This window comes from Pristiophorus japonicus, chromosome 3 (genome assembly GCF_044704955.1).
Source record: "Pristiophorus japonicus isolate sPriJap1 chromosome 3, sPriJap1.hap1, whole genome shotgun sequence".
Lineage (NCBI taxonomy): Eukaryota > Metazoa > Chordata > Chondrichthyes > Pristiophoridae > Pristiophorus > Pristiophorus japonicus.
In genome coordinates, this window is record NC_091979.1 from 327,905,055 (window position 1) to 327,932,324 (window position 27,270).

Genomic DNA, 27,270 nt, shown 5'->3' on the forward strand with positions numbered 1-27,270 from the left:
TCGTGACACAAGCTCCAGAATTGTCGTCCAGCTGTTGAGGTTAAAGCTCTGGTTATGTTCCCAACAATGTTACTGCCACAGCGTTTCCGTAGTGTAGTGGTTATCACGTTCGCCTAACACGCGAAAGTTCCCTGGTTCGAAACCGGGCGGAAACATTATGCAAACGTGTTCAATTCATGATAAGATAAAATTAAATCATTCATATTAGTGGTTCAATGTTAACAGAGTGCAGTGTCTCACGATGCTGTTCCATTTGCTGATTTCTCTCTGCAGTTCTGTTCACACTCAAATTCTACACAGTGTCTCTCACTCCCTCCCGTTTCCAGCCCTGACGCTGGAGAAACCATATCTCAAAGCTGCACATTCCGTGCATTCAGGTCAGCTGTGAGAGATTATTAAAGGATCCTGCCACGCCACCACGCTTCACAACAGAAAATTAAAGCCACAAACAAACCCATCGACTAATCGCTCTTCCCCAGCTCCAGAGTGAGTGAGGGCGGAACAAGCCCTAACTTCCGCTCCCACACTCTCCAATCAGCCGCTGCCGGCGGAAAGCGGAGAATGCAGCATCAAACAGCGGTTTACCGCCTTTCACTGGGCTTCAAAATGCCACCGTTCGAGACAACGCTCCACCTGCTCCGAACAACAGCCTCACAAGATGCTTGATCTCAGCTTCCTGAGTTCGAGCCCCAGCTTGCACGAATACTTCTTCACTGGAAACACCATTAATTATCTGATTGCCACGTTTTGCATCATGAAAGTAATCCTAACCGATAATTATATAATCATAGAGGTTTACAGCATGGAAGGAGTCATTTAAGCCCATCGTATCTGCACCGGCCAACAAATGCCCAGTTTTAGGTGTGTACTCCTGCACCTTATTGCATTTCATGTGCACATCTAAGAACTGGTTAAATGTGGTGAGGGTTTCTGCCTGCACCACACTTTCAGGCAGTGAGTTTGAGACCCCCACAAACATCTGCATGCAGAATGTTCACTTCAAATCCCCTTTAACCCTTACACTAATTACTTTTAAATTATGCAGCCTTGTTGTTGACCACTCCACTATGTGAAATAGACCCTTTTAATCAACAATATCTAGGCCCCTCCTATTTTTATACACCTCAATGCTGTCGCCCATCAGCCTCCTCTGTTCCAAGGAAAACAAACCCATCCTATTCAATCTGTCCTCATAGCAAAGTTGCTCCACTCCCGGCAACATCTACGTAAATCTCCTCTGTACCCTCTCCAGCGTATGCACGTTCTTCCTTCAATGCGGTGACCAGAACTGCACGCAGAACTCCAGCTGTGGCCTAACCAGAATTTAATACAGTTCTAGCATAACCCACTTGCTGTTCTGTTCCTTGCTTCTGCCAATAAATGCAACCATTCCATATGAATTCTTAATCAACTTTTCCAACTGGTCAGCTACCTTCAGGGATCTGTGGACAAGCAATCCCAGTTACCTTTTTTCCTCTACACTTCTCAATGTCATACCAGTTGATGTGTATTCCCTTTCCTTGTTAGCCCTCCACAAATGCGCGATCTCTCACATCTCTGGATTAAATTCAGGTTGCCACTGCTCTACCCCCTTATCAGTTGATTGATATCTTCCTGGAGTCTCCAGCGTTCTTCTTCATTATCAACCACACTGCCTATTTTAATAACACCTGAAAACTTCGTAATCATAACACCTATATTCAAGTTTAGATCATTGATAAATACCATAAAAAGCAATGGATCTGGCACTGAAAACTGTGGAACCACACTGGAAACATCCTTCCAGTCACAAAAACACCCATCAAACATTACCTTTTGCTTCCTGCCTCTGAGCCAAATTTGGATCCAATTTGCCACTTCGCCCTGAATCACATGGGCTTTTACTTAGAAAATGCATAATCATTAAATGTTATCCTGCCTTCATGGGAAAACATCATTAATTGACTGATGATCTTCATTTGCACAACTAAAGAAATGTTAACTGAAGGAGAATCCTTAATTGAATAACTTATCTGTGCTCTGCACTTTACCTCTGAATCCATAAACCATTTTGGACACTGTGCTTTAGAAGTCTGCTTCAAAATGTTCATTGCTGGTAACATGTATACGAGACGTTGGAAACAGTGAGATAGACTGCAGTGCAAGGGACTGGTTATTGTGAAACAGCAAAGAAAATATACATTCTGGAAGAATACCATCGAAAAGAAGTGTGGCCCTAACAGCCAAAAAGAAGATGAAGTGCTGAGCCCTTTTCAGCAAAAAATTCTTTTTCAAACATTTCTCTGACCGAATCTTCACAAAAGAAAAATGATGCTTTTAAAGTCATTAAACCCGAATTTTCATGCACCGGAATCTTCTGAATCAGATGCCTCTCGTTGTGCCGACTGAATCCATGTCCCTTTCAATATTCTGCTGACATGCACACTATTAAATGTGCCACTAACTTATAGAATCAAAGCATAAGGGAATGGATGCAGCCCGTCGAGCCCATGCCAACTCTCAACAAGTCTCACTCCCCTGTCTTTTACCCACAGCTGTGCAATTTTTTTCATTCGGATACTTATCCAACTCCGTTTTGAAAGATAAGATTGAGTCTGACTCCACCGCCCTTTAGAGAAGTGTATTCCAGATTCTAACCACTTGCTGAGGAATGACCACTCCTGTTCCTATGTATAAAGGCAGAGAAACACGGGATCAATTCCTGCCACACTCACAACCTTGCTAAATATAGCACCGTCATTCTATTCTCGTGACACAAGCTCCAGAAGTGTCGTCCAGCTGTTGAGGTTAAAGCTCTGGTTATGTTCCCAACAATGTTACTGCCACAGCGTTTCCGTAGTGTAGTGGTTATCACGTTCGCCTAACACGCGAAAAGTCCCCGGTTCGAAACCAGGCGGAAACATTATGCAAACGTGTTCAATTAATGAGAAGATAAAATTAAATCATTCATATTAGTTGTTCAATGTTAACAGAGTGCAGTGTCTCACGATGCTGTTCCATTTGCTGATTTCTCTCTGCAGTTCTGTTCACACTCAAATTCCACACAGTGTCTTTCACTCCCTCCCGTTTCCAGCCCTGACGCTGGAGAAACCATATCTCAAAGCTGCACATTCCGTGCATTCAGGTCAGCTGTGAGAGTTTATTAAAGGATCCTGCCACGCCACCACGCTTCACAACAGAAAATTAAAGCCACAAACAAACCCATCGACTAATCGCTCTTCCTCAGCTCCAGAGTGAGTGAGGGCGGGACAAGCCCTAACTTCCGCTCCCACACTCTCCAATCAGCCGCTGCCGGCGGAAAGCGGAGAATGCAGCATCAAACAGCGGTTTACCGCCCTTCACTGGGCTGCAAAATGCCACCGTTCCAGACAACGCTCCCCGTGCTCCGAACAGCAGCCTCATAAGATGCTTCATCTCAGCTTCCTGAGTTCGAGCCCCAGCTTGCATGAACACTTCTTCACTGGAAACACCATTAATTATCTGATTGCCACGTTTTGCATCATGAAAGTAATCCTAACCGATAATTATATAATCATAGAGGTTTACAGCATGGAAGGAGTCATTTAAGCCTATCGTATCTGCACCGGCCAACAAATGCCCAGTTTTAGGTGTGTACCCCTGCACCTTATTGCATTTCATGTGCACATCTCAGAACTGGTTAAATGTGGTGAGGGTTTCTGCCTGCACCTCACTTTCAGGCAGTGAGTTTGAGACCCCCACAAACATCTGCATGCAGAATGTTCACTTCAAATCCCCTTTAACCCTTACACTAATTACTTTTAAATTATGCAGCCTGGTTGTTGACCACTCCACTATGTGAAATAGACCCTTTTAATCAACAATATCTAGGGCCCTCCTATTTTTATACACCTCAATGCGGTCGCCCATCAGCCTCCTCTGTTCCAAGGAAAACAAACCCATCCTATCCAATCTGTCCTCATAGCAAAGTTGCTCCACTCCCGGCAACATCTACGTAAATCTCCTCTGTACCCTCTCCAGCGTATTCACGTTCTTCCATCAATGCGGTGACCAGAACTGCATGCAGTACTCCAGCTGTGGCCTAACCAGAATTTTATACAGTTCTAGCATAACCCACTTGCTTTTCTGTTCCTTGCTTCTGCCAATAAATGCAACCATTCCATATGAATTCTTCATCAACTTTTCCAACTGGCCAGCTACCTTCAGGGATCTGTGGACAAGCAATCCCAGTTACCTTTGTTTCTCTACACTTATCAATGTCATACCAGTTGATGTGTATTCCCTTTCCTTGTTAGCCCTCCACAAATGCGCGATCTCTCACATCTCTGGATTAAATTCAATTTGCCACTGCTCTACCCCCTTATCAGTTGATTGATATCTTCCTGGAGTCTCCAGCTTTCTTCTTCATTATCAACCACAATGCCTATTTTAATAACACCTGAAAACTTCGTAATCATAATACTTATATTCAAGTTTAGATCATTGATAAATACCATAAAAAGCAATGGATCTGGCACTGAAAACTGCGGAACCACACTGGAAACATCCTTCCAGTCACAAAAACACCCATCAAACATTACCCTTTGCTTCCTGCCTCTGAGCCAAATTTTGATCCAATTTGCCACTTCGCCCTGAATCACATGGGCTTTTACTTAGAAAATGCATAATCATTAAATGTTATACTGCCTTCATGGGAAAACATCATTAATTGACTGATGATCTTCATTTGCACAACTAAAGAAATGTTAACTGAAGGAGAATCCTTAATTGAATAACTTATCTGTGCTCTGCACTTTACCTCTGAATCCATAAACCATTTTGGACACTGTGCTTTAGAAGTCTGCTTCAAAATGTTCATTGCTGGTAACATGTACATGAGACGTTGGAAACAGTGAGATAGACTGCAGTGCAAGGGACTGGTTATTGTGAAACAGCAAAGAAAATATACATTCTGGAAGAATACCATCGAAAAGAAGTGTGGCCCTAACAGCCAAAAAGAAAATGAAGTGCTGAGCCCCTTTAAGCAAAAAATTATTTTTCAAACATTTCTCTGACCGAATCTTCACAAAAGAAAAATGATGCTTTTAAAGTCATTAAACCCGAATTTTCGTGCACCCGAATCTTCTGAATCAGATGCCTCTCGTTGTGCCGACTGAATCCATGTGCCTTTCAATATTCTGCTGACATGCACACTATTAAATGTGCCACTAACCTATAGAATCAAAGAATAAGGTAATGGTTGCAGCCCGTCGAGCCCATGCCAACTCTCAACAAGTCTCACTCCCCTGTCATTTTCCCACAGCTGTGCAATTTTTTTCATTCGGATACTTATCCAACTCCGTTTTGAAAGATAAGATTGAGTCTGACTCCACCGCCCTTTAGAGCAGTGTATTCCAGATTCTAAACACTTGCTGAGGAATGGCCACTCCTGTTCCTATGTATAAAGGCAGAGAAACACGGGATCAATTCCTGCCTCACTCACAACCTTGCGAAATATAGCACCGTCATTCTATTCTCGTGACACAAGCTCCAGAAGTGTAGTCCAGCTGTTGAGGTTAAAGCTCTGGTTATGTTCCCAACAACTTTACTGGCACAGCGTTTCCATAGTGTAGTGGTTATCACGTTCGCCTCACACGTGAAAGGTCCCCGTTTCGAAACCGGGCGGAAACATTATGCAAACGTGTTCAATTCATGATAAGATAAAATTAAATCATTCATATTGGTGGTTCAATATTAACAGAGTGCAGTGTCTCACGATGTTGTTCCATTTGCTGATTTCTCTCTGCAGTTCTGTCCACACTCAAATTCGACACAGTGTCTCTCACTCCCTCCCGTTTCCAGCCCTGACGCTGGAGAAACCATATCTCAAAGCTGCACATTCCGTGCATTCAGGTCAGCTGTGAGAGATTATTAAAGGATCCTGCCACGCCACCACGCTTCACAACAGAAAATTAAAGCGACAAGCAAACTCATCGACTCATCGCTCTTCCCCAGCTCCAGAGTGAGTGAGGGCGGGACAAGCCCTAACTTCCGCTCCCACACTCTCCAATCAGCCGCTGCCGGCGGAAAGCGGAGAATGCAGCATCAAACAGCGGTTTACCGCCCTTCACTGGGCTGCAAAATGCCACCGTTCGAGACAACGCTCCCCGTACACCAAACAGCAGCCTGAAAAGATGCTTCATTTCAGCTTCCTGATTTCGAGCCCCAGCTTGCACGAACACTTCTTCACTGGAAGCACCATTAATTATCTGATTGCCACGTTTTGCGTCATGAAAGTAATCCTAACCGATAATTATATAATCATCGAGGTTTACAGCATGGAAGCAGTCATTTAAGCCCATCGTATCTGCACCGGCCAACAAATGTCCAGTTTTAGATGTGTCCCCCTGCACCTTATTGCATTTCATGTGCACATCTCAGAACTTGTTAAATGTGGTGAGGGTTTCTGCCTGCACCACACTTTCAGGCAGTGAGTTTGAGACCCCCACAAACATCTGCATGCAGAATGTTCACTTCAAATCCCCTTTAACCCTTACACTAATTACTTTTAAATTATGCAGCCTGGTTGTTGACCACTCCACTATGTGAAATAGACCCTGTTAATCAACAATATCTAGGCCCCTCCTTTTTATATACACCTTAATGCTGTCGCCCATCAGCCTCCTCTGTTCCAAGGAAAACAAACCCATCCTATCCAATCTGTCCTCATAGCAAAGTTGCTCTACTCCCGGCAACATCTACGTAAATCTCCTCTGTACCCTCTCCAGCGTATTCACGTCCTTCCTTCAATGCGGTGACTAGAACTGCACGCAGTACTCCAGCTGTGGCCTAACCAGAATTTTATACAGTTCTAGCAAAACCCACTTGCTGTTCTGTTCCTTGCTTCTGCCAATAAATGCAACCATTCCATATGACTTCTTAACCAACTATTCCAACTGACCAGCTACCTTCAGGGATCTGTGGACAAGCAATCCCAGTTACCTTTGTTCCTCTGCACTTCTCAATGTCATACCAGTTGATGTGTATTCTCTTTCCTTGTTAGACCTCCACAAATGCGCGATCTCTCACATCTCTGGTTTAATTCAATTTGCCACTGCTCTACCCACTTATCAGTTGATTGATATCTTCCTGGAGTCTCCAGCTTTCTTCTTCATTATCAACCACACTGCCTATTTTAATAACACCTGAAAACTTCGTAATCATAACAATTATATTCAAGTTTAGATCATTGATAAATAGCATAAAAAGCAATGGATCTGGCACTGAAAACTGTGCAACCCCACTGGAAACATCCTTCCAGTCACAAAAACACCCATCAAACATTACCCTTTGCTTCCTGCCTGTGAGCCAAATTTGGATCCAATTTGCCACTGCGCCCTGAATCACATGGGCTTTTACTTAGAAAATGCATAATAATTAAATGTTTTCCTGCCTTCATGGGAAAACATCATTAATTGACTGATGATCTTCATTTGCACAACTAAAGAAATGTTAACTGAAGGAGAGTCCTTAATTGAATAACTTATCTGTGCTCTGCACTTTAGCTCTGAATCCATAAACCATTTTGGACACTGTGCTTTAGAAGTCTGCTTCAAAATGTTCATTGCTGGTAACATGTACATGAGACGTTGGAAACAGTGAGATAGACTGTAGTGCAAGGGACTGGTTATTGTGAAACAGCAAAGAAAATATACATTCTGGAAGAATACCATCGAAAAGAAGTGTGGCCCTAACAGCCAAAAAGAAGATGAAGTGCTGAGCCCTTTTCAGCAAAAAATTATTTTTCAAACATTTCTCTGACCGAATCTTCATAAAAGAAAAATGATGCTTTTAAAGTCATTAAACCCGAATTTTCGTGCACCCGAATCTTCTGAATCAGATGCCTCTCGTTGTGTCGACTGAATCCATGTCCCTTTCAATATTCTGCTGACATGCGCACTATTAAATGTGCCACTAACTTATAGAATCAAAGAATAAGGGAATGGATGCAGCCCGTCGAGCCCATGCCAACTCTCAACAAGTCTCACTCCCCTGTCATTTACCCACAGCTGTGCAATTTTTTTCATTCGGATACTTATCCAACTCCGTTTTGAAAGATAAGATTGAGTCTGACTCCACCGCCCTTTAGAGAAGTGTATTCCAGATTCTAACCACTTGCTGAGGAATGGCCACTCCTATTCCTATGTATAAAGGCAGAGAAACACGGGAACAATTCCTGCCACACTCACAACCTTGCAATATCGCACCGTTATTCGATTCTCGTGACACAAGCTCCAGAAGTGTAGTCCAGCTGTTGAGGTTAAAGCTCTGGTTATGTTCCCAACGATGTTATTGCACCAGCGTTTCCGTAGTGTAGTGGTTATCACGTTCGCCTAACACGCGAAAGGTCCCCGGTTCAAAACCGGGCGGAAACATTATGCAAACGTGTTCAATTAATGATAAGATAAAATTAAATCATTCATATTGGTGGTTCAATGCTAACAGAGTGCAGTGTCTCACGATGCTGTTCCATTTGCTGATTTCTCTCTACAGTTCTGTTCACACTCAAATTCTACACAGTGTCTCTCACTCCCTCCCGCTTCCAGCACTGACGCTGGAGAAACCATATCTCAAAGCTGCACATTCCGTGCATTCAGGTCAGCTGTGAGAGATTATTGAAGGATCCTGCCACGCCACCACGCTTCACAACAGAAAATTAAAGCCACAAACAAACCCATCGACTAATCGCTCTTCCTCAGCTCCAGAGTGAGTGAGGGCGGGACAAGCCCTAACTTCCGCTCCCACACTCTCCAATCAGCCGCTGCCGGCGGAAAGCGGAGAATGCAGCATCAAACAGCGGTTTACCGCCCTTCACTGGGCTGCAAAATGCCATCGTTCCAGACAACGCTCCCCGTGCTCCGAACAGCAGCCTCATAAGATGCTTCATCTCAGCTTCCTGAGTTCGAGCCCCAGCTTGCACGAACACTTCTTCACTGGAAACAGCATTAATTATCTAATTGCCACGTTTTGCATCATGAAAGTAATCCTAACCGATAATTATATAATCATAGAGGTTTACAGCATGGAAGGAGTCATTTACGCCCAACGTATCTGCACCGGCCAACAAATGCCCAGTTTTAGGTGTGTCCCCCTGCACCTTATTGCATTTCATGTGCACATCTAAGAACTTGTTAAATGTGGTGAGGCTTTCTGCCTGCACCACACTTTCAGGCAGTGAGTTTGAAACCCCCACAAACATCTGCATGCAGAATGTTCACTTCAAATCCCCTTTAACCCTTACACTAATTACTTTTAAATTATGCAGCCTGGTTGTTGACCACTCCACTATGTGAAATAGACCCTTTTAATCAACAATATCTAGGCCTTTCCTATTTTTATACACCTCAATGCGGTCGCCCATCAGCCTCCTCTGTTCCAAGGAAAACAAACCCATCCTATCCAATCTGTCCTCATAGCAATGTTGCTCCACTCCAGGCACCATCTACGTAAATCTCCTCTGTACCCTCTCCAGTGTATTCACGTTCTTCCTTCAATGCGGTGACCAGAACTGCACGCAGTACTCCAGCTGTGGCCTAACCAGAATTTTATACAGTTCTAGCACAACCCACTTGCTGTTCTGTTCCTTGCTTCTGCCAATAACTGCAACCATTCCATATGACTTCTTAATCAACTTTTCCAACTGGTCAGCTGCCTTCAGGGATCTCTGGACAAGCAATCCCAGTTACCTTTGTTCCTCTACACTTCTCAATGTCATACCAGTTGATGTGTATTCCCTTTCCTTGTTAGCCCTCCACAAATGCGCGATCTCTCACATCTCTGGATTAAATTCAATTTGCCACTGCTCTACCCCCTTATCAGTTGATTGATATCTTCCTGGAGTCTCCAGCTTTCTTCTTCATTATCAACCACACTGCCTATTTTAATAACACCTGAAAACATCGTAATCATAACACCTATAATCAAGTTTAGATCATTGATAACTACCAAAAAAAGCAATGGATCTGGCACTGAAAACTGTGGAACCCCACTGGAAACATCCTTCCAGTCACAAAAACACCCATCAAACATTACCTTTTGCTTCCTGCCTCTGAGCCAAATTTGGATCCAATTTGCCACTTCGCCCTGAATCACATGGGCTTTTACTTAGAAAATGCATAATCATTAAATGTTATCCTGCCTTCATGGGAAAACATCATTAATTGACTGATGATCTTCATTTGCACAACTAAAGAAATGTTAACTGAAGGAGAATCCTTAATTGAATAACTTATCTGTGCTCTGCACTTTACCTCTGAATCCATAAACCATTTTGGACACTGTGCTTTAGAAGTCTGCTTCAAAATGTTCATTGCTGGTAACATGTATACGAGACGTTGGAAACAGTGAGATAGACTGCAGTGCAAGGGACTGGTTATTGTGAAACAGCAAAGAAAATATACATTCTGGAAGAATACCATCGAAAAGAAGTGTGGCCCTAACAGCCAAAAAGAAGATGAAGTGCTGAGCCCTTTTCAGCAAAAAATTCTTTTTCAAACATTTCTCTGACCGAATCTTCACAAAAGAAAAATGATGCTTTTAAAGTCATTAAACCCGAATTTTCATGCACCGGAATCTTCTGAATCAGATGCCTCTCGTTGTGCCGACTGAATCCATGTCCCTTTCAATATTCTGCTGACATGCACACTATTAAATGTGCCACTAACTTATAGAATCAAAGAATAAGGGAATGGATGCAGCCCGTCGAGCCCATGCCAACTCTCAACAAGTCTCACTCCCCTGTCACTTACCCACAGCTGTGCAATTTTTTTCATTCGGATACTTATCCAGCTCCGTTTTGAAAGATAAGATTGAGTCTGACTCCACCGCCCTGTAGAGCAATGTATTCCAGATTCTAACTACTTGCTGAGGAATGGCCACTCCTGTTCCTATGTATAAAGGCAGAGAAACACGGGATCAATTCCTGCCTCACTCACAACCTTGCGAAATATAGCACCGTCATTCTATTCTCGTGACACAAGCTCCAGAAGTGTAGTCCAGCTGTTGAGGTTAAAGCTCTGGTTATGTTCCCAACGATGTCACTGGCACAGCGTTTCCGTAGTGTAGTGGTTATCACTTTTGTCTCACACGCGCAAGGTCCCCGGTTCGAAACCGGGCGGAAACATTATGCAAACGTGTTCAATTAATGATTAGATAAAATTAAATCATTCATATTAGTGGTTCAATATTAACAGAGTGCAGTGTCTCACGATGCTGGTCCATTTGCTGATTTCTCTCTGCAGCTCGGTTCACACTCAAATTTTATACAGTGTCTCTCACTCCCTCCCGTTTCCAGCCCTGACGCTGGAGAAACCATATCTCAAAGCTGCACATTCCGTGCATTCAGGTCAGCTGTGAGAGATTATTAAAGGATCCTGCCACGCCACCACGCTTCACAACAGAAAATTAAAGCCACAAACAAACCCATCGACTAATCGCTCTTCACCAGCTCCAGAGTGAGTGAGGGCGGGACAAGCCCTAACTTCCACTCCCACACTCTCCAATCAGCCGCTGCCGGCGGAAAGCGGAGAATGCAGCATGAAACAGCGGTTTACCGCCCTTCACTGGGCTGCAAAATGCCACCGTTCGAGACAACGCTCCCCGTACACCAAACAGCAGCCTCATAAGATGCTTCATCTCAGCTTCCTGAGTTCGAGCCCCAGCTTGCACGAACACTTCTTCACTGGAAACACCATTAATTATCTGATTGCCACGTTTTGCATCATGAAAGTAATCCTAACCGATAATTATATAATCATAGAGGTTTACAGCATGGAAGGAGTCATTTAAGCCCATCGTATCTGCACCGGCCAACAAATGTCCAGTTTTAGGTGTGTCCCCCTGCACCTTATTGCATTTCATGTGCACATCTCAGAACTTGTTAAATGTGGTGAGGGTTTCTGCCTGCACCACACTTTCAGGCAGTGAGTTTGAGACCCCCACAAACATCTGCATGCAGAATGTTCACTTCAAATCCGCTTTAACCCTTACACTAATTACTTTTAAATTATGCAGCCTGGTTGTTGACCACTCCACTATGTGAAATAGACCCTTTTAATCAACAATATCTAGGCCCCTCCTTTTTATTTACACCTTAATGCTGTCGCCCATCAGCCTCCTCTGTTCCAAGGAAAACAAACACATCCTATCCAATCTGTCCTCATAGCAAAGTTGCTCCACTCCCGGCAACATCTACGTAAATCTCCTCTGTACCCTCTCCAGCGTATTCACGTTCTTCCTTCAATGCGGTGACCAGAACTGCACGCAGAACTCCAGCTGTGGCCTAACCAGAATTTTATACAGTTCTAGCATAACCCACTTGCTGTTCTGTTCCTTGCTTCTGCCAATAAATGCAACCATTCCATATGAATTCTTAATCAACTTTTCCAACTGGTCAGCTACCTTCAGGGATCTGTGGACAAGCAATCCCAGTTACCTTTGTTCCTCTACACTTCTCAATGTCATACCAGTTGATGTGTATTCCCTTTCCTTGTTAGCCCTCCACAAATGCGCGATCTCTCACATCTCTGGATTAAATTCAGTTTGCCACTGCTCTACCCACTTATCAGTTGATTGATATCTTCCTGGAGTCTCCAGCTTTCTTCTTCATTATCAACCACACTGCCTATTTTAATAACACCTGAAAACTTCGCAATCATAACACCTATATTCAAGTTTAGATCATTGATAAATACCATAAAAAGCAATGGATCTGGCACTGAAAACTGTGGAACCACACTGGAAACATCCTTCCAGTCACAAAAACACCCATCAAACATTACCCTTTGCTTCCTGCCTCTGAGCCAAATTTGGATCCAATTTGCCACTTCGCCCTGAATCACATGGACTTTTAATTAGAAAATGCATAATCATTAAATGTTATCCTGCCTTCATGGGAAAACATCATTAATTGACTGATGATCTTCATTTGCACAACTAAAGAAATGTTATCTGAAGGAGAATCCTTAATTGAATAACTTATCTGTGCTCTGCACTTTACCTCTGAATCCATAAACCATTTTGGACACTGTGCTTTAGAAGTCTGCTTCAAAATGTTCATTGCTGGTAACATGTACATGAGACGTTGGAAACAGTGAGATAGACTGCAGTGCAAGGGACTGGTTATTGTGAAACAGCAAAGAAAATATACATTCTGGAAGAATACCATCGAAAAGAAGTGTGGCCCTAACAGCCAAAAAGAAGATGAAGTGCTGAGCCCTTTTCAGCAAAAAATTATTTTTGAAACGTTTCTCTGACCGAATCTTCACAAAAGAAAAATGATGCTTTTAAAGTCATTAAACCCGAATTTTCATGCACCGGAATCTTCTGAATCAGATGCCTCTCGTTGTGCCGACTGAATCCATGTCCCTTTCAATATTCTGCTGACATGCACACTATTAAATGTGCCACTAACTTATAGAATCAAAGAATAAGGGAATGGATGCAGCCCGTCGAGCCCATGCCAACTCTCAACAAGTCTCACTCCCCTGTCACTTACCCACAGCTGTGCAATTTTTTTCATTCGGATACTTATCCAGCTCCGTTTTGAAAGAAAAGATTGAGTCTGACTCCACCGCCCTGTAGAGCAATGTATTCCAGATTCTAACTACTTGCTGAGGAATGGCCACTCCTGTTCCTATGTATAAAGGCAGAGAAACACGGGATCAATTCCTGCCTCACTCACAACCTTGCGAAATATCGCACCGTCATTCTATTCTCGTGACACAAGCTCCAGAAGTGTAGTCCAGCTGTTGAGGTTAAAGCTCTGGTTATGTTCCCAACGATGTTACTGGCACAGCGTTTCCGTAGTGTAGTGGTTATCACGTTTGCCTCACACGCGCAAGTTCCCCGGTTCGAAACCGGGTGGAAACATTATGCAAACGTGTTCAATTAATGATTAGATAAAATTAAATCATTCATATTGGTGGTTCAATATTAACAGAGTGCAGTGTCTCACGATGCTGTTCCATTTGCTGATTTCTCTCTGCAGTTCTGTCCACACTCAAATTCTACACAGTTTATCTCACTCCCTCCCGTTTCCAGCCCTGACGCTGGAGAAACCATGTCTCAAAGCTGCACATTCCGTGCATTCAGGTCAGCTGTGAGAGATTATTAAAGGATCCTGCCACGCCACCACGCTTCACAACAGAAAATTAAAGCAACAGACAAACCCATCGACTAATCGCTCTTCCCCAGCTCCAGAGTGAGTGAGGGCGGGACAAGCCCTAACTTCCGCTCCCACACTCTCCAATCAGCCGCTGCCGGCGGAAAGCGGAGAATGCAGCATCAAACAGCGGTTTACCGCCCTTCACTGGGCTGCAAAATGCCACCATTCGAGACAACGCTCCCCGTACACGGAACAGCAGCCTCACAAGATGCTTTATCTCAGCTTCCTGAGTTCGAGCCCCAGCTTGCACGAACACTTCTTCAAAGGAAACACCATTAATTATCTGATTGCCAAGTTTTGCATCTTGAAAGTAATCCTAACCGACAATTATATAATCATAGAGGTTTACAGCATGAAAGGAGTCATTTAAGCCCATCGTATCTGCACCGGCCAACAAATGCCAAGTTTTAGGTGTGTACCCCTGCACCTTATTGCATTTCATGTGCACATCTAAGAACTTGTTAAATGTGGTGAGGGTTTCTGTCTGCACCACACTTTCAGGCAGTGAGTTTGAGACCCCCACAAACATCTGCATGCAGAATGTTGACTTCAAATCCCTTTTAACCCTTACACTAATTACTTTGAAATTATGCAGCATGGTTGTTGACCACTCCACTATGTGAAATAGACCCTTTCAATCAACAATATCTAGGCCCCTCCTATGTTTGGACACCTCAATGCTGCCGCCCATCAGCCTCCTCTGTTCCAAGGAAAACAAACCCATCCTAGCCAATCTGTCCTCATAGCAAAGTTGCTCCACTCCCGGCAACATCTACGTAAATCTCCTCTGTACCCTCTCCAGCGTATTCACGTTCTTCCTTCAATGCGGTGACCAGAACTGCACGCAGTACTCCAGCTGTGGCCTAACCAGAATTTTATACAGTTCTAGCATAACCCACTTGCTGTTCTGTTCCTTGCTTCTGCCAATAAATGCAACCATTCCATATGACTTCTTAACCAACTTTTCCAACCGGCCAGCTACCTTCAGGGATCTGTGGACAAGCAAACCCAGTTACCTTTGTTCCTCTACACTTCTCAATGTCATACCAGTTGATGTGTATTCCCTTTCCTTGTTAGCCCTCCACAAATGCGCGATCTCTCACATCTCTGGATTAAATTCCATTTGCCACAACTCTACCCCCTTATCAGTTGATTGATATCTTCCTGGAGTCTCCAGCTTTCTTCTTCATTATCAACCCACTGCCTATTTTAATAACACCTGAAAACTTCGTAATCATAACACATATATTCAAGTTTAGATCATTGATAAATACCATAAAAAGCAATGGATCTGGCACTGAAAACTGCGGAACCCCACTGGAAACATCCTTCCAGTCACAAAAACACCCATCAAATATTACCCTTTGCTTCCTGCCTCTGAGCCAAATTTGGATCCAATTTGCCACTTCGCCCTGAATCACATGGGCTTTTACTTAGAAAGTGCATAATCATTAAATGTTATCCTGCCTTTTTGGGAAAACATCATTAATTGACTTGATGATCTTCATTTGCAACAGTAAAGAAATGTTAACTGAATTTGAGTCCTTAATTGAATAACTTATCTGTGCTCTGCACTTTACCTCTGAATCCAGAAACCATTTTGGACACTGTGCTTTAGAAGACTGCTTCAAAATGTTCATTGCTGGTAACATGTACATGAGACGTTGGAAACAGTGAGATAGACTGTAGTGCAAGGGACTGGTTATTGTGAAACAACAAAGAAAATATACATTCTGGAAGAATACCATCGAAAAGAAATGTGACCCTAACAGCCAAAAAGAAGATGAAGTGCTGAGCCCTGTTCAGCAAAAAATTATTTTCCCAAACATTTCTCTGACCGAATCTTCACAAAACAAAAATGATGCTTTTAATGTCATTAAACCCGAATTTTCGTGCACTCGAATCTTCTGAATTAGATGCCTCTCGTTGTGCCGACTGAATCCATGTCCCTTTCAATATTCTGCTGACATGCACACTATTAAATGTGCCACTAACTTATAGAATCAAAGAATAAGGCAATGGTTGCAGCCCGTCGAGCCCATGCCAACTCTCAACAAGTCTCACTCCCCTGTCATTTACCCACAGCTGTGCAATTTTTTTCATTCGGATACTTATCCAACTCCGTTTGAAAGATAAGATTGAGTCTGACTCCACCGCCCTTTAGAGCAGTGTATTCCAGATTCTAACCACTTGCTGAGGAATGGCCACTCCTGTTCCTATGTATAAAGGCAGAGAAACACGGGATCAGTTCCTGCCACACTCACAACCTTGCTAAAAAGAGCACCGTCATTCTCTTCTCGTGACACAAGCTCCAGAAGTGCAGTCCAGCTATTGAGGTTAAAGCTCTGGTTATGTTCCTAATACCGTTATTGCCACAGTGTTTCCGTAGTGTAGTGGTTATCACGTTTGCTTAATACGCGAAAAGTTCCCTGTTCGAAACCGGGCGGAAACATTATGCAAACGTGTTCAATTAATGATTAGTTAAATTAAATCATTCATGTTGGTGGTTCAATATTAACAGAGTGCAGTGTCTCACGATGCTGTTCCATTTGCTGATTTCTCTCTGCAGTTGTGTTCACACTCAAATTCTACACAGTGTCTCTCACTCCCTCCCGTTTCCAGCCCTGTCGCTGGAGAAACCATATCTCAAAGCTGCACATTCCGTGCATTCAGGTCAGCTATGAGAGATTATTAAAGGATCCTGCCACGCCACCACGCTTCACAACAGAAAATTAAAGCCACAAACAAACCCATCGACTAATCGCTCTTCCCTAGCTCCAGAGTGAGTGAGGGCGGGACAAGCCCTAACTTCCGCTCCCACACTCTCCAATCAGCCGCTGCCGGCGGAAAGCGGAGAATGCAGCATCAAACAGCGGTTTTCCGCCCTTCACTGGGCTGCAAAATGCCACCGTTCGAGACAACGCTCCCCGTCCACCGAACAGCAGCCTCATAAGATGTTTTATCTCAGCTTCCTCAATTCGAGCCCCAGCTTGCACGAACACTTCTTCACTGGAAACACCATTAATTATCTGATTGCCACGTTTTGCATCATGAAAGTAATCCTAACCGATAATTATATAATCATAGAGGTTTACAGCATGGAAGGAGTCATTTAAGCCCATCGTATCTGCACCGGCCAACAAATGCCCAGTTTTAGGTGTGTACCCCTGCACCTTATTGCATTTCATGTGCACATCTAAGAACTTGTTAAATGTGCTGAGGGTTTCTGCCTGCACCACACTTTCAGGCAGTGAGTTTGAGACCCCCACAAACATCTGCATGCAGAATGTTCACTTCAAATCCCCTTTAACCCTTACACTAATTACTTTGAAATTATGCAGCCTGGTTGTTGACCACTCCACTATGTGAAATAGACCCTTTTAATCAACAATATCTAGGCCCCTCCTATTTTTATACACCTCAATGCTGTCGCCCATCAGCCTCCTCTGTTCCAAGGAAAACAAACCCATCCTATCCAATCTGTCCTCATAGCAAAGTTGCTCCACTCCCGGCAACATCTACTTAAATCTCCTCTGTACTCTCTCCAGCGTATTCACGTTCTTCCTTCAATGCGGTGACCAGAACTGCACACAGTACTCCAGCTGTGGCCTAACCAGAATTTTATACAGTTCTAGCATAACCCACTTGCTGTTCTGTTCCTTGCTTCTGCCAATAGAAACATAGAAACATAGAAAATATGTGCAGGAGTAGGCCATTCGGCCCTTCTAGCCTGCACCGCCATTCAATGCGTTCATAGCTGGACATGCAACTTCAGTACCCCATTCCTGCTTTCTCACCATACCCCTTGATTCCCCTAGTAGTAAGGACTTCATCTAACTCCTTTTTGAATATATTTAGTGAATTGGCCTCAACAACTTTCTGTGGTAGAGAATTCCACAGGTTCACCACTCTCTGGGTGAAGAAATTCCTCCTCATCTCGGTCCTAAATGGCTTCCCCCTTATCCTCAGACTGTGTCCCCTGGTTCTGGTCTTCCCCAACATTGGGAACATTCTTCCTGCATCTAACCTGTCTAAACCCGTCAAATTTTAAACGTTTCTATGAGGTCCCCTCTCATTCTTCTGAACTCCAGTGAATACAAGCCCAGTTGATCCAGTCTTTCTTGATAGGTCAGTCCCGCCATCCCGGGAATCAGTCTGGTGAACCTTCGCTGCACTCCCTCAATAGCAAGAATGTCCTTCCTCAGGTTAGGAGACCAAAACTGTACACAATACTCCAGGTGTGGCCTCACCAAGGCCCTGTACAATTGTAGCAACACCTCCCTGCCCTTGTACTCAAATCCCCTCGCTATGAAGGACAACATGCCATTTGCTTTCTTAACCGCCTGCTGTACCTGCATGCCAACCTTCAATGACTGATGTACCACGACACCCAGGTCTCTTTGCACCTGCCCTTTTCCTAATCTGTCACCATTCAGATAATAGTCTGTCTCTCTGTTTTTACCACCAAAGTGGATAACCTCACATTTATCCACATTATACTTCATCTGCCATGCATTTGCCCACTCACCTAAACTATCCAAGTCGCTCTGCAGCCTCATAGAACCCTCCTTGCAGCTCACACTGCCACCCAACTTAGTGTCATCCGCAAATTTGGAGATGCTACATTAATCCCCTCGTCTAAATCATTAATGTACAGTGTTAACAGCTGGGGCCCCAGCACAGAACCTTGCGGTACCCCACTAGTCACTGCCTGCCATTCTGAAAAGTCCCCATTTACTCCTAATCTTTGCTTCCTGTCTGACAACCAGTTCTCAATCCATGTCAGCACACTACCCCCAATCCCATGTGCTTTAACAAATGCAACCATTCCATATGACTTCTTAACCAACTTTTCCAACGGGCCAGCTACCTTCAGGGATCTGTGCACAAGCAATCCCAGTTACCTTTGTTCCTCTACACTTCTCAATGTCATACCAGTTGATGTGTATTCCCTTTCCTTGTTAGCCCTCCACAAATGCGCGATCTCTCACATCTCTGGATTAAATTCCATTTGCCACTGCTCTACCCCCTTATCAGTTGATTGACATCTTCCTGGAGTCTCCAGCTTTCCTCTTCATTATCAACCACACTGCCTATTTTAATAACACCTGAAAACTTCGTAATCATAACACCTATATTCAAGTTTCGATCATTGATAAATACCATAAAAAGCAATGGATCTGGCACTGAAATCTGTGAAACCCCACTGGAAATATCCTTCCAGTCACAAAAACACCCATCAAACATTACCCTTTGCTTCCTGCCTCTGAGCCAAATTTGGATCCAATTTGCCACTTCGCCCTGAATCACATGGGCTTTTACTTAGAAAATGCATAATCATTAAATGTTATCCTGCCTTCATGGGAAAACATAATTAATTGACTGATGATCTTCATTTGACCAGCTAAAGAAATGTTAACTGAAGGAGAGTCCTTAATTGAATAACTTACCTGTGCTCTGCACTTTACCTCTGAATCCATAAACCATTTTGGACACTGTGCTTTAGAAGTCTGCTTCAAAATGTTCCTTGTGGTAACATGTACATGGGACGTTGGAAACAGTGAGATAGACTGTAGTGCAAGGGACTGGTTATTGTGAAACAGCAAAGAAAATATACATTCTGGAAGAATACCATCGAAAAGAAGTGTGGCCCTAACAGCCAAAAAGAAGATGAAGTGCTGAGCTCTTTTCCGCAAAAAAATATTTTCCCAAACATTTCTCTGACCGAATCTTCACTAAACAAAAATGATGCTTTTAAAGTCATTAAACCCGAATTTTCGTGCACACGAATCTTCTGAATCAGATGCCTCTCGTTGTGCCGACTGAATCCATGTCCCTTTCAATATTCTGCTGACATGCACACTATTAAATGTGACACTAACTTATACAATCAAAGAATAAGGGAATGGTTGCAGCCCGTCGAGCCCATGCCAACTCTCAACAAGTCTCAGTCCATTGTCATTTACCCACAGCTGTGCAATTTTTTTCATTCGGATACTTATCCAACTCCGTTTTGATAGATAAGATTGAGTCTGACTCCACCGCCCTTTAGAGCAGTCTATTCCAGATTCTAACCACTTGCTGAGGAATGGCCATTCCTGTTCCTATGTATAAAGGCAGAGAAACACGGGATCAATTCCTGCCACACTCACAACCTTGCTAAATACAGCACCGTCATTCTATTCTCGTGACACAAGCTCCAGAAGTGTCGTCCAGCTGTTGAGGTTAAAGCTCTGGTTATATTCCCAACAATATTACTGCCACAGCGTTTCCGTAGTGTAGTGGTTATCACGTTCGTCTAACACGCGAAAAGTCCCCGGTTCGAAACCGGGCGGAAACATTATGCAAACGTGTTCAATTAATGATAAGAAAAAATTAAATCATTCATATTAGTGGTTCAATGTTAACAGAGTGCAGTGTCTCACGATGCTGTTCCATTTGCTGATTTCTCTCTGCAGTTCTGTTCACACTCAAGTTCTACACAGTGTTTCTCACTCCCTCCCGTTTCCAGCCCTGACGCTGGAGAAACCATATCTCAAAGCTGCACATTCCGTGCATTCAGGTCAGCTGTGAGAGATTATTAAAGGATCCTGCCACGCCACCACGCTTCACAACAGAAAATTAAAGCCACAAACAAACCCATCGACTAATCGCTCTTCCCCAGCTCCAGAGTGAGTGAGGGCGGGACAAGCCCTAACTTCCGCTCCCACACTCTCCAATCAGCCGCTGCCGGCGGAAAGCGGAGAATGCAGCATGAAACAGCGGTTTACCGCCCTTCACTGGGCTGCAAAATGCCACCGTTCGAGACAACGCTCCCCGTACACCGAACAGCAGACTCAGAAAATGCTTCATCTCAGCTTCCTCAGTTCGAGCCCCAGCTTGCACGAACACTTCTTCACTGGAAACACCATTAATTATCTGATTGCCACGTTTTGCATCATGAAAGTAATCCTAAGCGATAATTTTATAATCATAGAGGTTTACAGCATGGAAGGAGTCATTTAAGCCCATCGTATCTGCACCGGCCAACAAATGCCCAGTTTCAGGAGTGTACCCCTGCATCTTATTGCATTTCATGTGCACATCTCAGAACTTGTTAACTGTGCTGAGGGATTCTGCCTGCACCACACTTTCAGGCAGTGAGTTTGAGACCCCCACAAACATCTGCATGCAGAATGTTCACTTGAAATCCCCTTTAACCCTTACACTAATTACTTTTAAATTACGAAGCCTGGTTGTTGACCACTCCACTATGTGAAATAGACCCTTTTAATCAACAATATCTAGGCCCCTCCTATTTTTATACACCTCATGCTGTCGCCCTTCAGCCTCCTCTGTTCCAAGGAAAACAAACCCATCCTATCCAATCTGTCCTCATAGCAAAGTTGCTCCACTCCCGACAACATCTACGTAAATCTCCTCTGTACCCTCTCCAGCGTATTCACGTCCTTCCTTCAATGCGGTGACTAGAACTGCACGCAGTACTCCAGCTGTGGCTTAACCAGAATTTTATACAGTTCGAGCATAACCCACTTGCTGTTCTGTTCCTTGCTTCTGCCAATAAATGCAACCATTCAATATGACTGCTTAACCAACTTTTCCAACTGGCCAGCTACTTTCAGGGATCTGTGGACATGCAATCCCAGTTACCTTTGTTCCTCTACACTTCTCAATGTCATACCAGTTGATGTGTATTCCCTTTCCTTGTTAGCCCTCCACAAATGCGCGATCTCTCACATCTCTGGATTAAATTCAATTTGCCACTGCTCTACCCCCTTATCAGTTGATTGATATCTTACTGGAGTCTCCAGCTTTCTTCTTCATTATCAACCACACTGCCTATTTTAATAACACCTGAAAACTTCGAAATCATAACACCTATATTCAAGTTTAGATCATTGATAAATACCATAAAAAGCAATGGATCTGGCACTGAAAACTGCGGAACCCCACTGGAAACATCCTTCCAGTCACAAAAACACCCATCAAACATTACCCTTTGCTTCCTGCCTCTGAGCCAAACTTGGATCCAATTTGCCACTTCGCCCTGAATGACATGGGCTTTTACTTAGAAAATGCATAATCATTCAATATTATCCTGCCTTCATGGGAAATCATCATTAATTGACTGATGATCTTCATTTGCACAACTAAAGAAATGTTAACTGAAGGAGAGTCCTAAATTGAATAACTTATCTGTACTCTGCACTTTACATCTGAATCCATAAACCATTTTAGTCTGCTTCAAAATGTTCATTGCTGGTAACATGTACATCGGACGTTGGAAACAGTGAGATAGACTGCAGTGCAAGGGACTGGTTATTGTGAAACAGCAAAGAAAATATACATTCTGGAAGAATACCATCGGAAAGAAGTGTGACCCTAACAGCCAAAAAGAAGATGAAGTGCTGAGCCCTTTTCAGCAAAAAATTCATTTCCCAAACATTTCTCTGACCGAATCTTCACAAAACAAAAATGATGCTTTTAAAGTCTTTAAACCCGAATTTTCGTGCACCCGAATCTTCTGAATCAGATGCCTCTCGTTGTGCCGACTGAATCCATGTCCCTTTCAATATTCTGCTGACAAGCACACTATTAAATGTGCCACTAACTTATAGAATCAAAGAATAAGGGAATGGTTGCAGCCCGTCGAGTCCATGCCAACTCTCAACAAGTCTCACTCCCCTGTCATTTACCCACAGCTGTGCAATTTTTTTCATTCGGATACTTATCCAACTCCGTTTTGAAAGATAAGATTGAGTCTGACTCCACCGCCCTTTAGAGCAGTGCATTCCAGATTCTAACCACTTGGTGAGGAATGGCCACTCCTGTTCCTATGTATAAAGGCAGAGAAACACGGGATCAATTCCTGCCACACTCACAACCTTGCTAAATATAGCAACGTCATTCTATTCTCGTGACACAAACTCCAGAAGTGTAGTCCAGCTGTTGAGGTTAAAGCTCTGGTTATGTTCCCAACAATGTTACTGCAACATGGTTTCCGTAGTGTAGTGGTTATCACTTTCGCCTCACACGCGAAAGGTCCCTGGGTGGAAACATTATGCAAACGTGTTCAATTAATGATTAGATAAAATTAAATCATTCATATTAGTGGTTCAATATTAACAGAGTGCAGTGTCTCACGATGCTGGTCCATTTGCTGATTTCTCTCTGCAGTTCTGTTCACACTCAAATTCTACACAGTGTCTCTCACTCCCTCCCGTTTCCAGCCCTGACGCTGGAGAAACCATATCTCAAAGCTGCACATTCCGTGCATTCAGGTCAGCTGTGAGAGATTATTAAAGGATCCTGCCACGCCACCTCGCTTCACAACAGAAAATTAAAGCCACAAACAAACCCATCGACTAATCGCTCTTCCCCAGCTCCAGAGTGAGTGAGGGCGGGACAAGCCCCAACTTCCGCTCCCACACTCTCCAATCAGCCGCTGCCGGCGGAAAGCGGAGAATGCAGCATCAAACAGCGGTTTACCGCCCTTCACTGGGCTGTAAAATGCCACCGTTCGAGACAACGCTCCCCGTACACCGAACAGCAGCCTCATAAGATGCTTCATCTCAGCTTCCTGAGTTCGAGCCCCAGCTTGCACGAACACTTCTTCACTGGAAACACCATTAATTATCTGATTGCCACGTTTTGCATCATGAAAGTAAACCTAACCGATAATTATATAATCATAGAGGTTTACAGCATGGAAGGAGTCATTTAAGCCCATCGTATCTGCACCGGCCAACAAATGCCCAGTTTTAGGTGTGTCCCCCTGCACCTTATTGCATTTCATGTGCACATCTAAGAACTTGTTAAATGTGGTGAGGGTTTCTGCCTGCACCACACTTTCAGGCAGTGAGTTTGAGACCCCCACAAACATCTGCATGCAGAATGTTCACTTCAAATCCCCTTTAACCCTTACACTAATTACTTTGAAATTATGCAGCCTGGTTGTTGGCCACTGCGCTATGTTAAATAGACCCCTTTTAAACAACAATATCTAGGCCCCTCCTATTTTTATACACCTCAATACTGTCGCCCATCAGCCTCCTCTGTTCCAAGGAAAACAAACCCATCCTATCCAATCTGTCCTCATAGCAAAGTTGCTCCACTCCCGGCAACAACTACGTAAATCTCCTCTGTACCCTCTCCAGCGTATTCACGTCCTTCCTTCAATGCGGTGACTAGAACTGCACGCAGTACTCCAGCTGTGGCCTAACCAGAATTTTATACAGTTCTAGCATAACCCACTTGCTGTTCTGTTCCTTGCTTCTGCCAATAAATGCAACCATTCCATATGACCTTCTTAACCAACTTTTCCAACTTTCCAGCTACCTTCAGGGATCTGTGGACAAGCAATCCCAGTTACCTTTGTTCCTCTACACTTCTCAATGTCATACCAGTTGATGTGTATTCCCTTTCCTTGCTAGCCCTCCACAAATGCGCGATCTCTCACATCTCTGGATTAAATTCCATTTGCGACTGCTCTACCCCCTTATCAGTTGATTGATATCTTCCTGGAGTCTCCAGCTTTCTTCTTCATTGTCAACCCACTGCCTATTTTAATAACACCTGAAAACTTCGTCATCATAACACCTATATTCAAGTTTAGATCATTGATAAATACCATAAAAAGCAATGGATCTGGCACTGAAAACTGCGGAACCCTACTGGAAACATACTTCCAGTCACAAAAACACCCATCAAACATTACCCTTTGCTTCCTGCCTCTGAGCCAAATTTGGATCCAATATGCCACTTCGCCCTGAATCACATGGGCTTTTACTTAGAAAATGCATAATCATTAAATGTTATCCTGCCTTCATGGGAAAACATCATTAATTGACTGATGATCTTCATTTGCACTACTAAAGAAATGTTAACTGAAGGAGAGTCCTTAATTGAATAACTTAGCTGTGCTCTGCACTTTACCTCTGAATCCATAAACCATTTTGGACACTGTGCTTTAGAAGTCTGCTTCAAAATGTTCATTGCTGGTAACATGTACATGAGACGTTGGAAACAGTGAGATAGACTGTAGTGCAAGGGACTGGTTATTGTGAAACAGCAAAGAAAATATACATTCTGGAAGAATACCATCGAAAAGAAGTGTGACCCGAACAGCCAAAAAGAAGATGAAGTGCTGAGCCCTTTTCAGCAAAAAATTATTTTCCCAAACATTTCTCTGACCGAATCTTCACAAAACAAAAATGATGCTTTTAAAGTCATTAAACCCGAATTTTCGTGCACCCGAATCTTCTGAATCAGATGCCTCTCGTTGTGCCGACTGAATCCATGTCCCTTTCAATATTCTGCTGACATGCACACTATTGTGTCCGGAACCAATGTCCTAGGGGGAGTGTTTGCTAGTGCTGTTGGGGAGGAGTTAAACTAATATTGCAGGGGGATGGGAACCTCTACAGGGAGACAGAGGGAGACAAAAAGGAGGCAAAAGCAAAAGACAGAAAGGAGATGAGGAAAAGTGGAGGGCAGAGAAACCCAAGGCAAAGAACAAAAAGGGCCACTGTACAGCAAAATTCTAAAAGGACAAAGGGTGTTAAAAAAGCAAGCCTGAAGGCTTTGTGTCTTAATGCAAGGAGTATCCGCAATAAGGTGGATGAATTAATTGTGCAAATAGATGTTAACAAATATGATGTGATTGGGATTACGGAGACGTGGCTCCAGGATGATCAGGGCTGGGAACTCAACATCCAGGGGTATTCAACATTCAGGAAGGATAGAATAAAAGGAAAAGGAGGTGGGGTAGCATTGCTGGTTAAAGAGGAGATTAATGCAATAGTTAGGAAAGACATTAGCTTGGATGATGTGGAATCTATATGGGTAGAGCTGCAGAACACTAAAGGGCAAAAATCGTTAGTGGGAGTTGTGTACAGACCTCCAAACAGTAGTAGTGATGTTGGGGAGGGCATCAAACAGGAAATTAGGAGTGCATGCAATAAAGGTGCAGCAGTTATAATGGGTGACTTTAATATGCACATAGATTGGGCTAGCCAAACTGGAAGCAATACGGTGGAGGAGGATTTCCTGGAATGCATAAGGGATGGTTTTCTAGACCAATATGTCGAGGAACCAACTAGGGGGGAGGCCATCTTAGACTGGGTGTTGTGTAATGAGAGAGGATTAATTAGCAATCTCATTGTGCGAGGCCCCTTGGGGAAGAGTGACCATAATATGGTGGAATTCTGCATTAGGATGGAGAATGAAACAGTTAATTCAGAGACCATGGTCCAGAACTTAAAGAAGGGTAACTTTGAAGGTATGAGGCATGAATTGGCTAAGATAGATTGGCTAATGATACTTAAGGGGTTGACTGTGGATGGGCAATGGCAGACATTTAGAGAACGCATGGATGAATTACAACAATTGTACATTCCTGTCTGGCGTAAAAATAAAAAAGGGAAGGTGGCTCAACCGTGGCTATCTAGGGAAATCAGGGATAGTATTAAAGCCAAGGAAGTGGCATACAAATTGGCCAGAAATAGCAGCGAACCTGGGGACTGGGAGAAATTTAGAACTCAGCAGAGGAGGACAAAGGGTTTGATTAGGGTAGGGAAAATGGAGTACGAGAAGAAGCTTGCAGGGAACATTAAGGCGGATTGCAAAAGTTTCTATAGGTATGCAAAGAGAAAGAGGTTAGTAAAGACAAACGTAGGTCCCCTGCAGTCAGAATCAGGGGAAGTCATAACGGTGAACAAAGAAATGGCAGACCAATTGAACAAGTACTTTGGTTCAGTATTCACTAAGGAGGACACAAACAACCTTCCGGATATAAAAGTGGTCAGAGGGTCTATTAAGGAGGAGGAACTGAGGGAAATCTTTATTAGTCGGGAAATTGTGTTGGGGAAATTGATGGGATTGAAGGCCGATAAATCCCCAGGGCCTGATCGACTGCATCCCAGAGTACTTCAGGAGGTGGCCTTGGAAATAGCGGATGCATTGACAGTCATTTTCCAACATTCCATTGACTCTGGATCAGTTCCTATCGAGTGGAGGGTAGCCAATGTAACCCCACTTTTTAAAAAAGGAGGGAGAGAGAAAGCAGGGAATTATAGACCGGTCAGCCT

At 43.5% G+C, this 27,270-nt stretch overlaps 8 non-coding genes across 8 annotated transcripts; all 8 read left to right on the forward strand.

The window, feature by feature from the left end:
- The first annotated feature begins 82 nt into the window (after positions 1-82).
- Positions 83-155, forward strand: trnav-aac (transfer RNA valine (anticodon AAC)). The gene has a single exon. It is a non-coding gene; the product is annotated as a tRNA-Val (tRNA).
- Positions 156-2,829: 2,674 nt separating this feature from the next.
- Positions 2,830-2,902, forward strand: trnav-aac (transfer RNA valine (anticodon AAC)). Its single transcript has one exon. It is a non-coding gene; the product is annotated as a tRNA-Val (tRNA).
- A 2,674-nt stretch (positions 2,903-5,576) lies between these two features.
- On the forward strand, positions 5,577-5,649 carry trnav-cac (transfer RNA valine (anticodon CAC)). The gene has a single exon. It is a non-coding gene; the product is annotated as a tRNA-Val (tRNA).
- Positions 5,650-8,320: 2,671 nt separating this feature from the next.
- Positions 8,321-8,393, forward strand: trnav-aac (transfer RNA valine (anticodon AAC)). Its single transcript has one exon. It is a non-coding gene; the product is annotated as a tRNA-Val (tRNA).
- A 2,674-nt stretch (positions 8,394-11,067) lies between these two features.
- Positions 11,068-11,140, forward strand: trnav-cac (transfer RNA valine (anticodon CAC)). Its single transcript has one exon. It is a non-coding gene; the product is annotated as a tRNA-Val (tRNA).
- Positions 11,141-13,814: 2,674 nt separating this feature from the next.
- Positions 13,815-13,887, forward strand: trnav-cac (transfer RNA valine (anticodon CAC)). The gene has a single exon. It is a non-coding gene; the product is annotated as a tRNA-Val (tRNA).
- Positions 13,888-16,561: 2,674 nt separating this feature from the next.
- On the forward strand, positions 16,562-16,634 carry trnai-aau (transfer RNA isoleucine (anticodon AAU)). The gene has a single exon. It is a non-coding gene; the product is annotated as a tRNA-Ile (tRNA).
- Positions 16,635-20,449: 3,815 nt separating this feature from the next.
- On the forward strand, positions 20,450-20,522 carry trnav-aac (transfer RNA valine (anticodon AAC)). The gene has a single exon. It is a non-coding gene; the product is annotated as a tRNA-Val (tRNA).
- Positions 20,523-27,270: the final 6,748 nt, after the last annotated feature.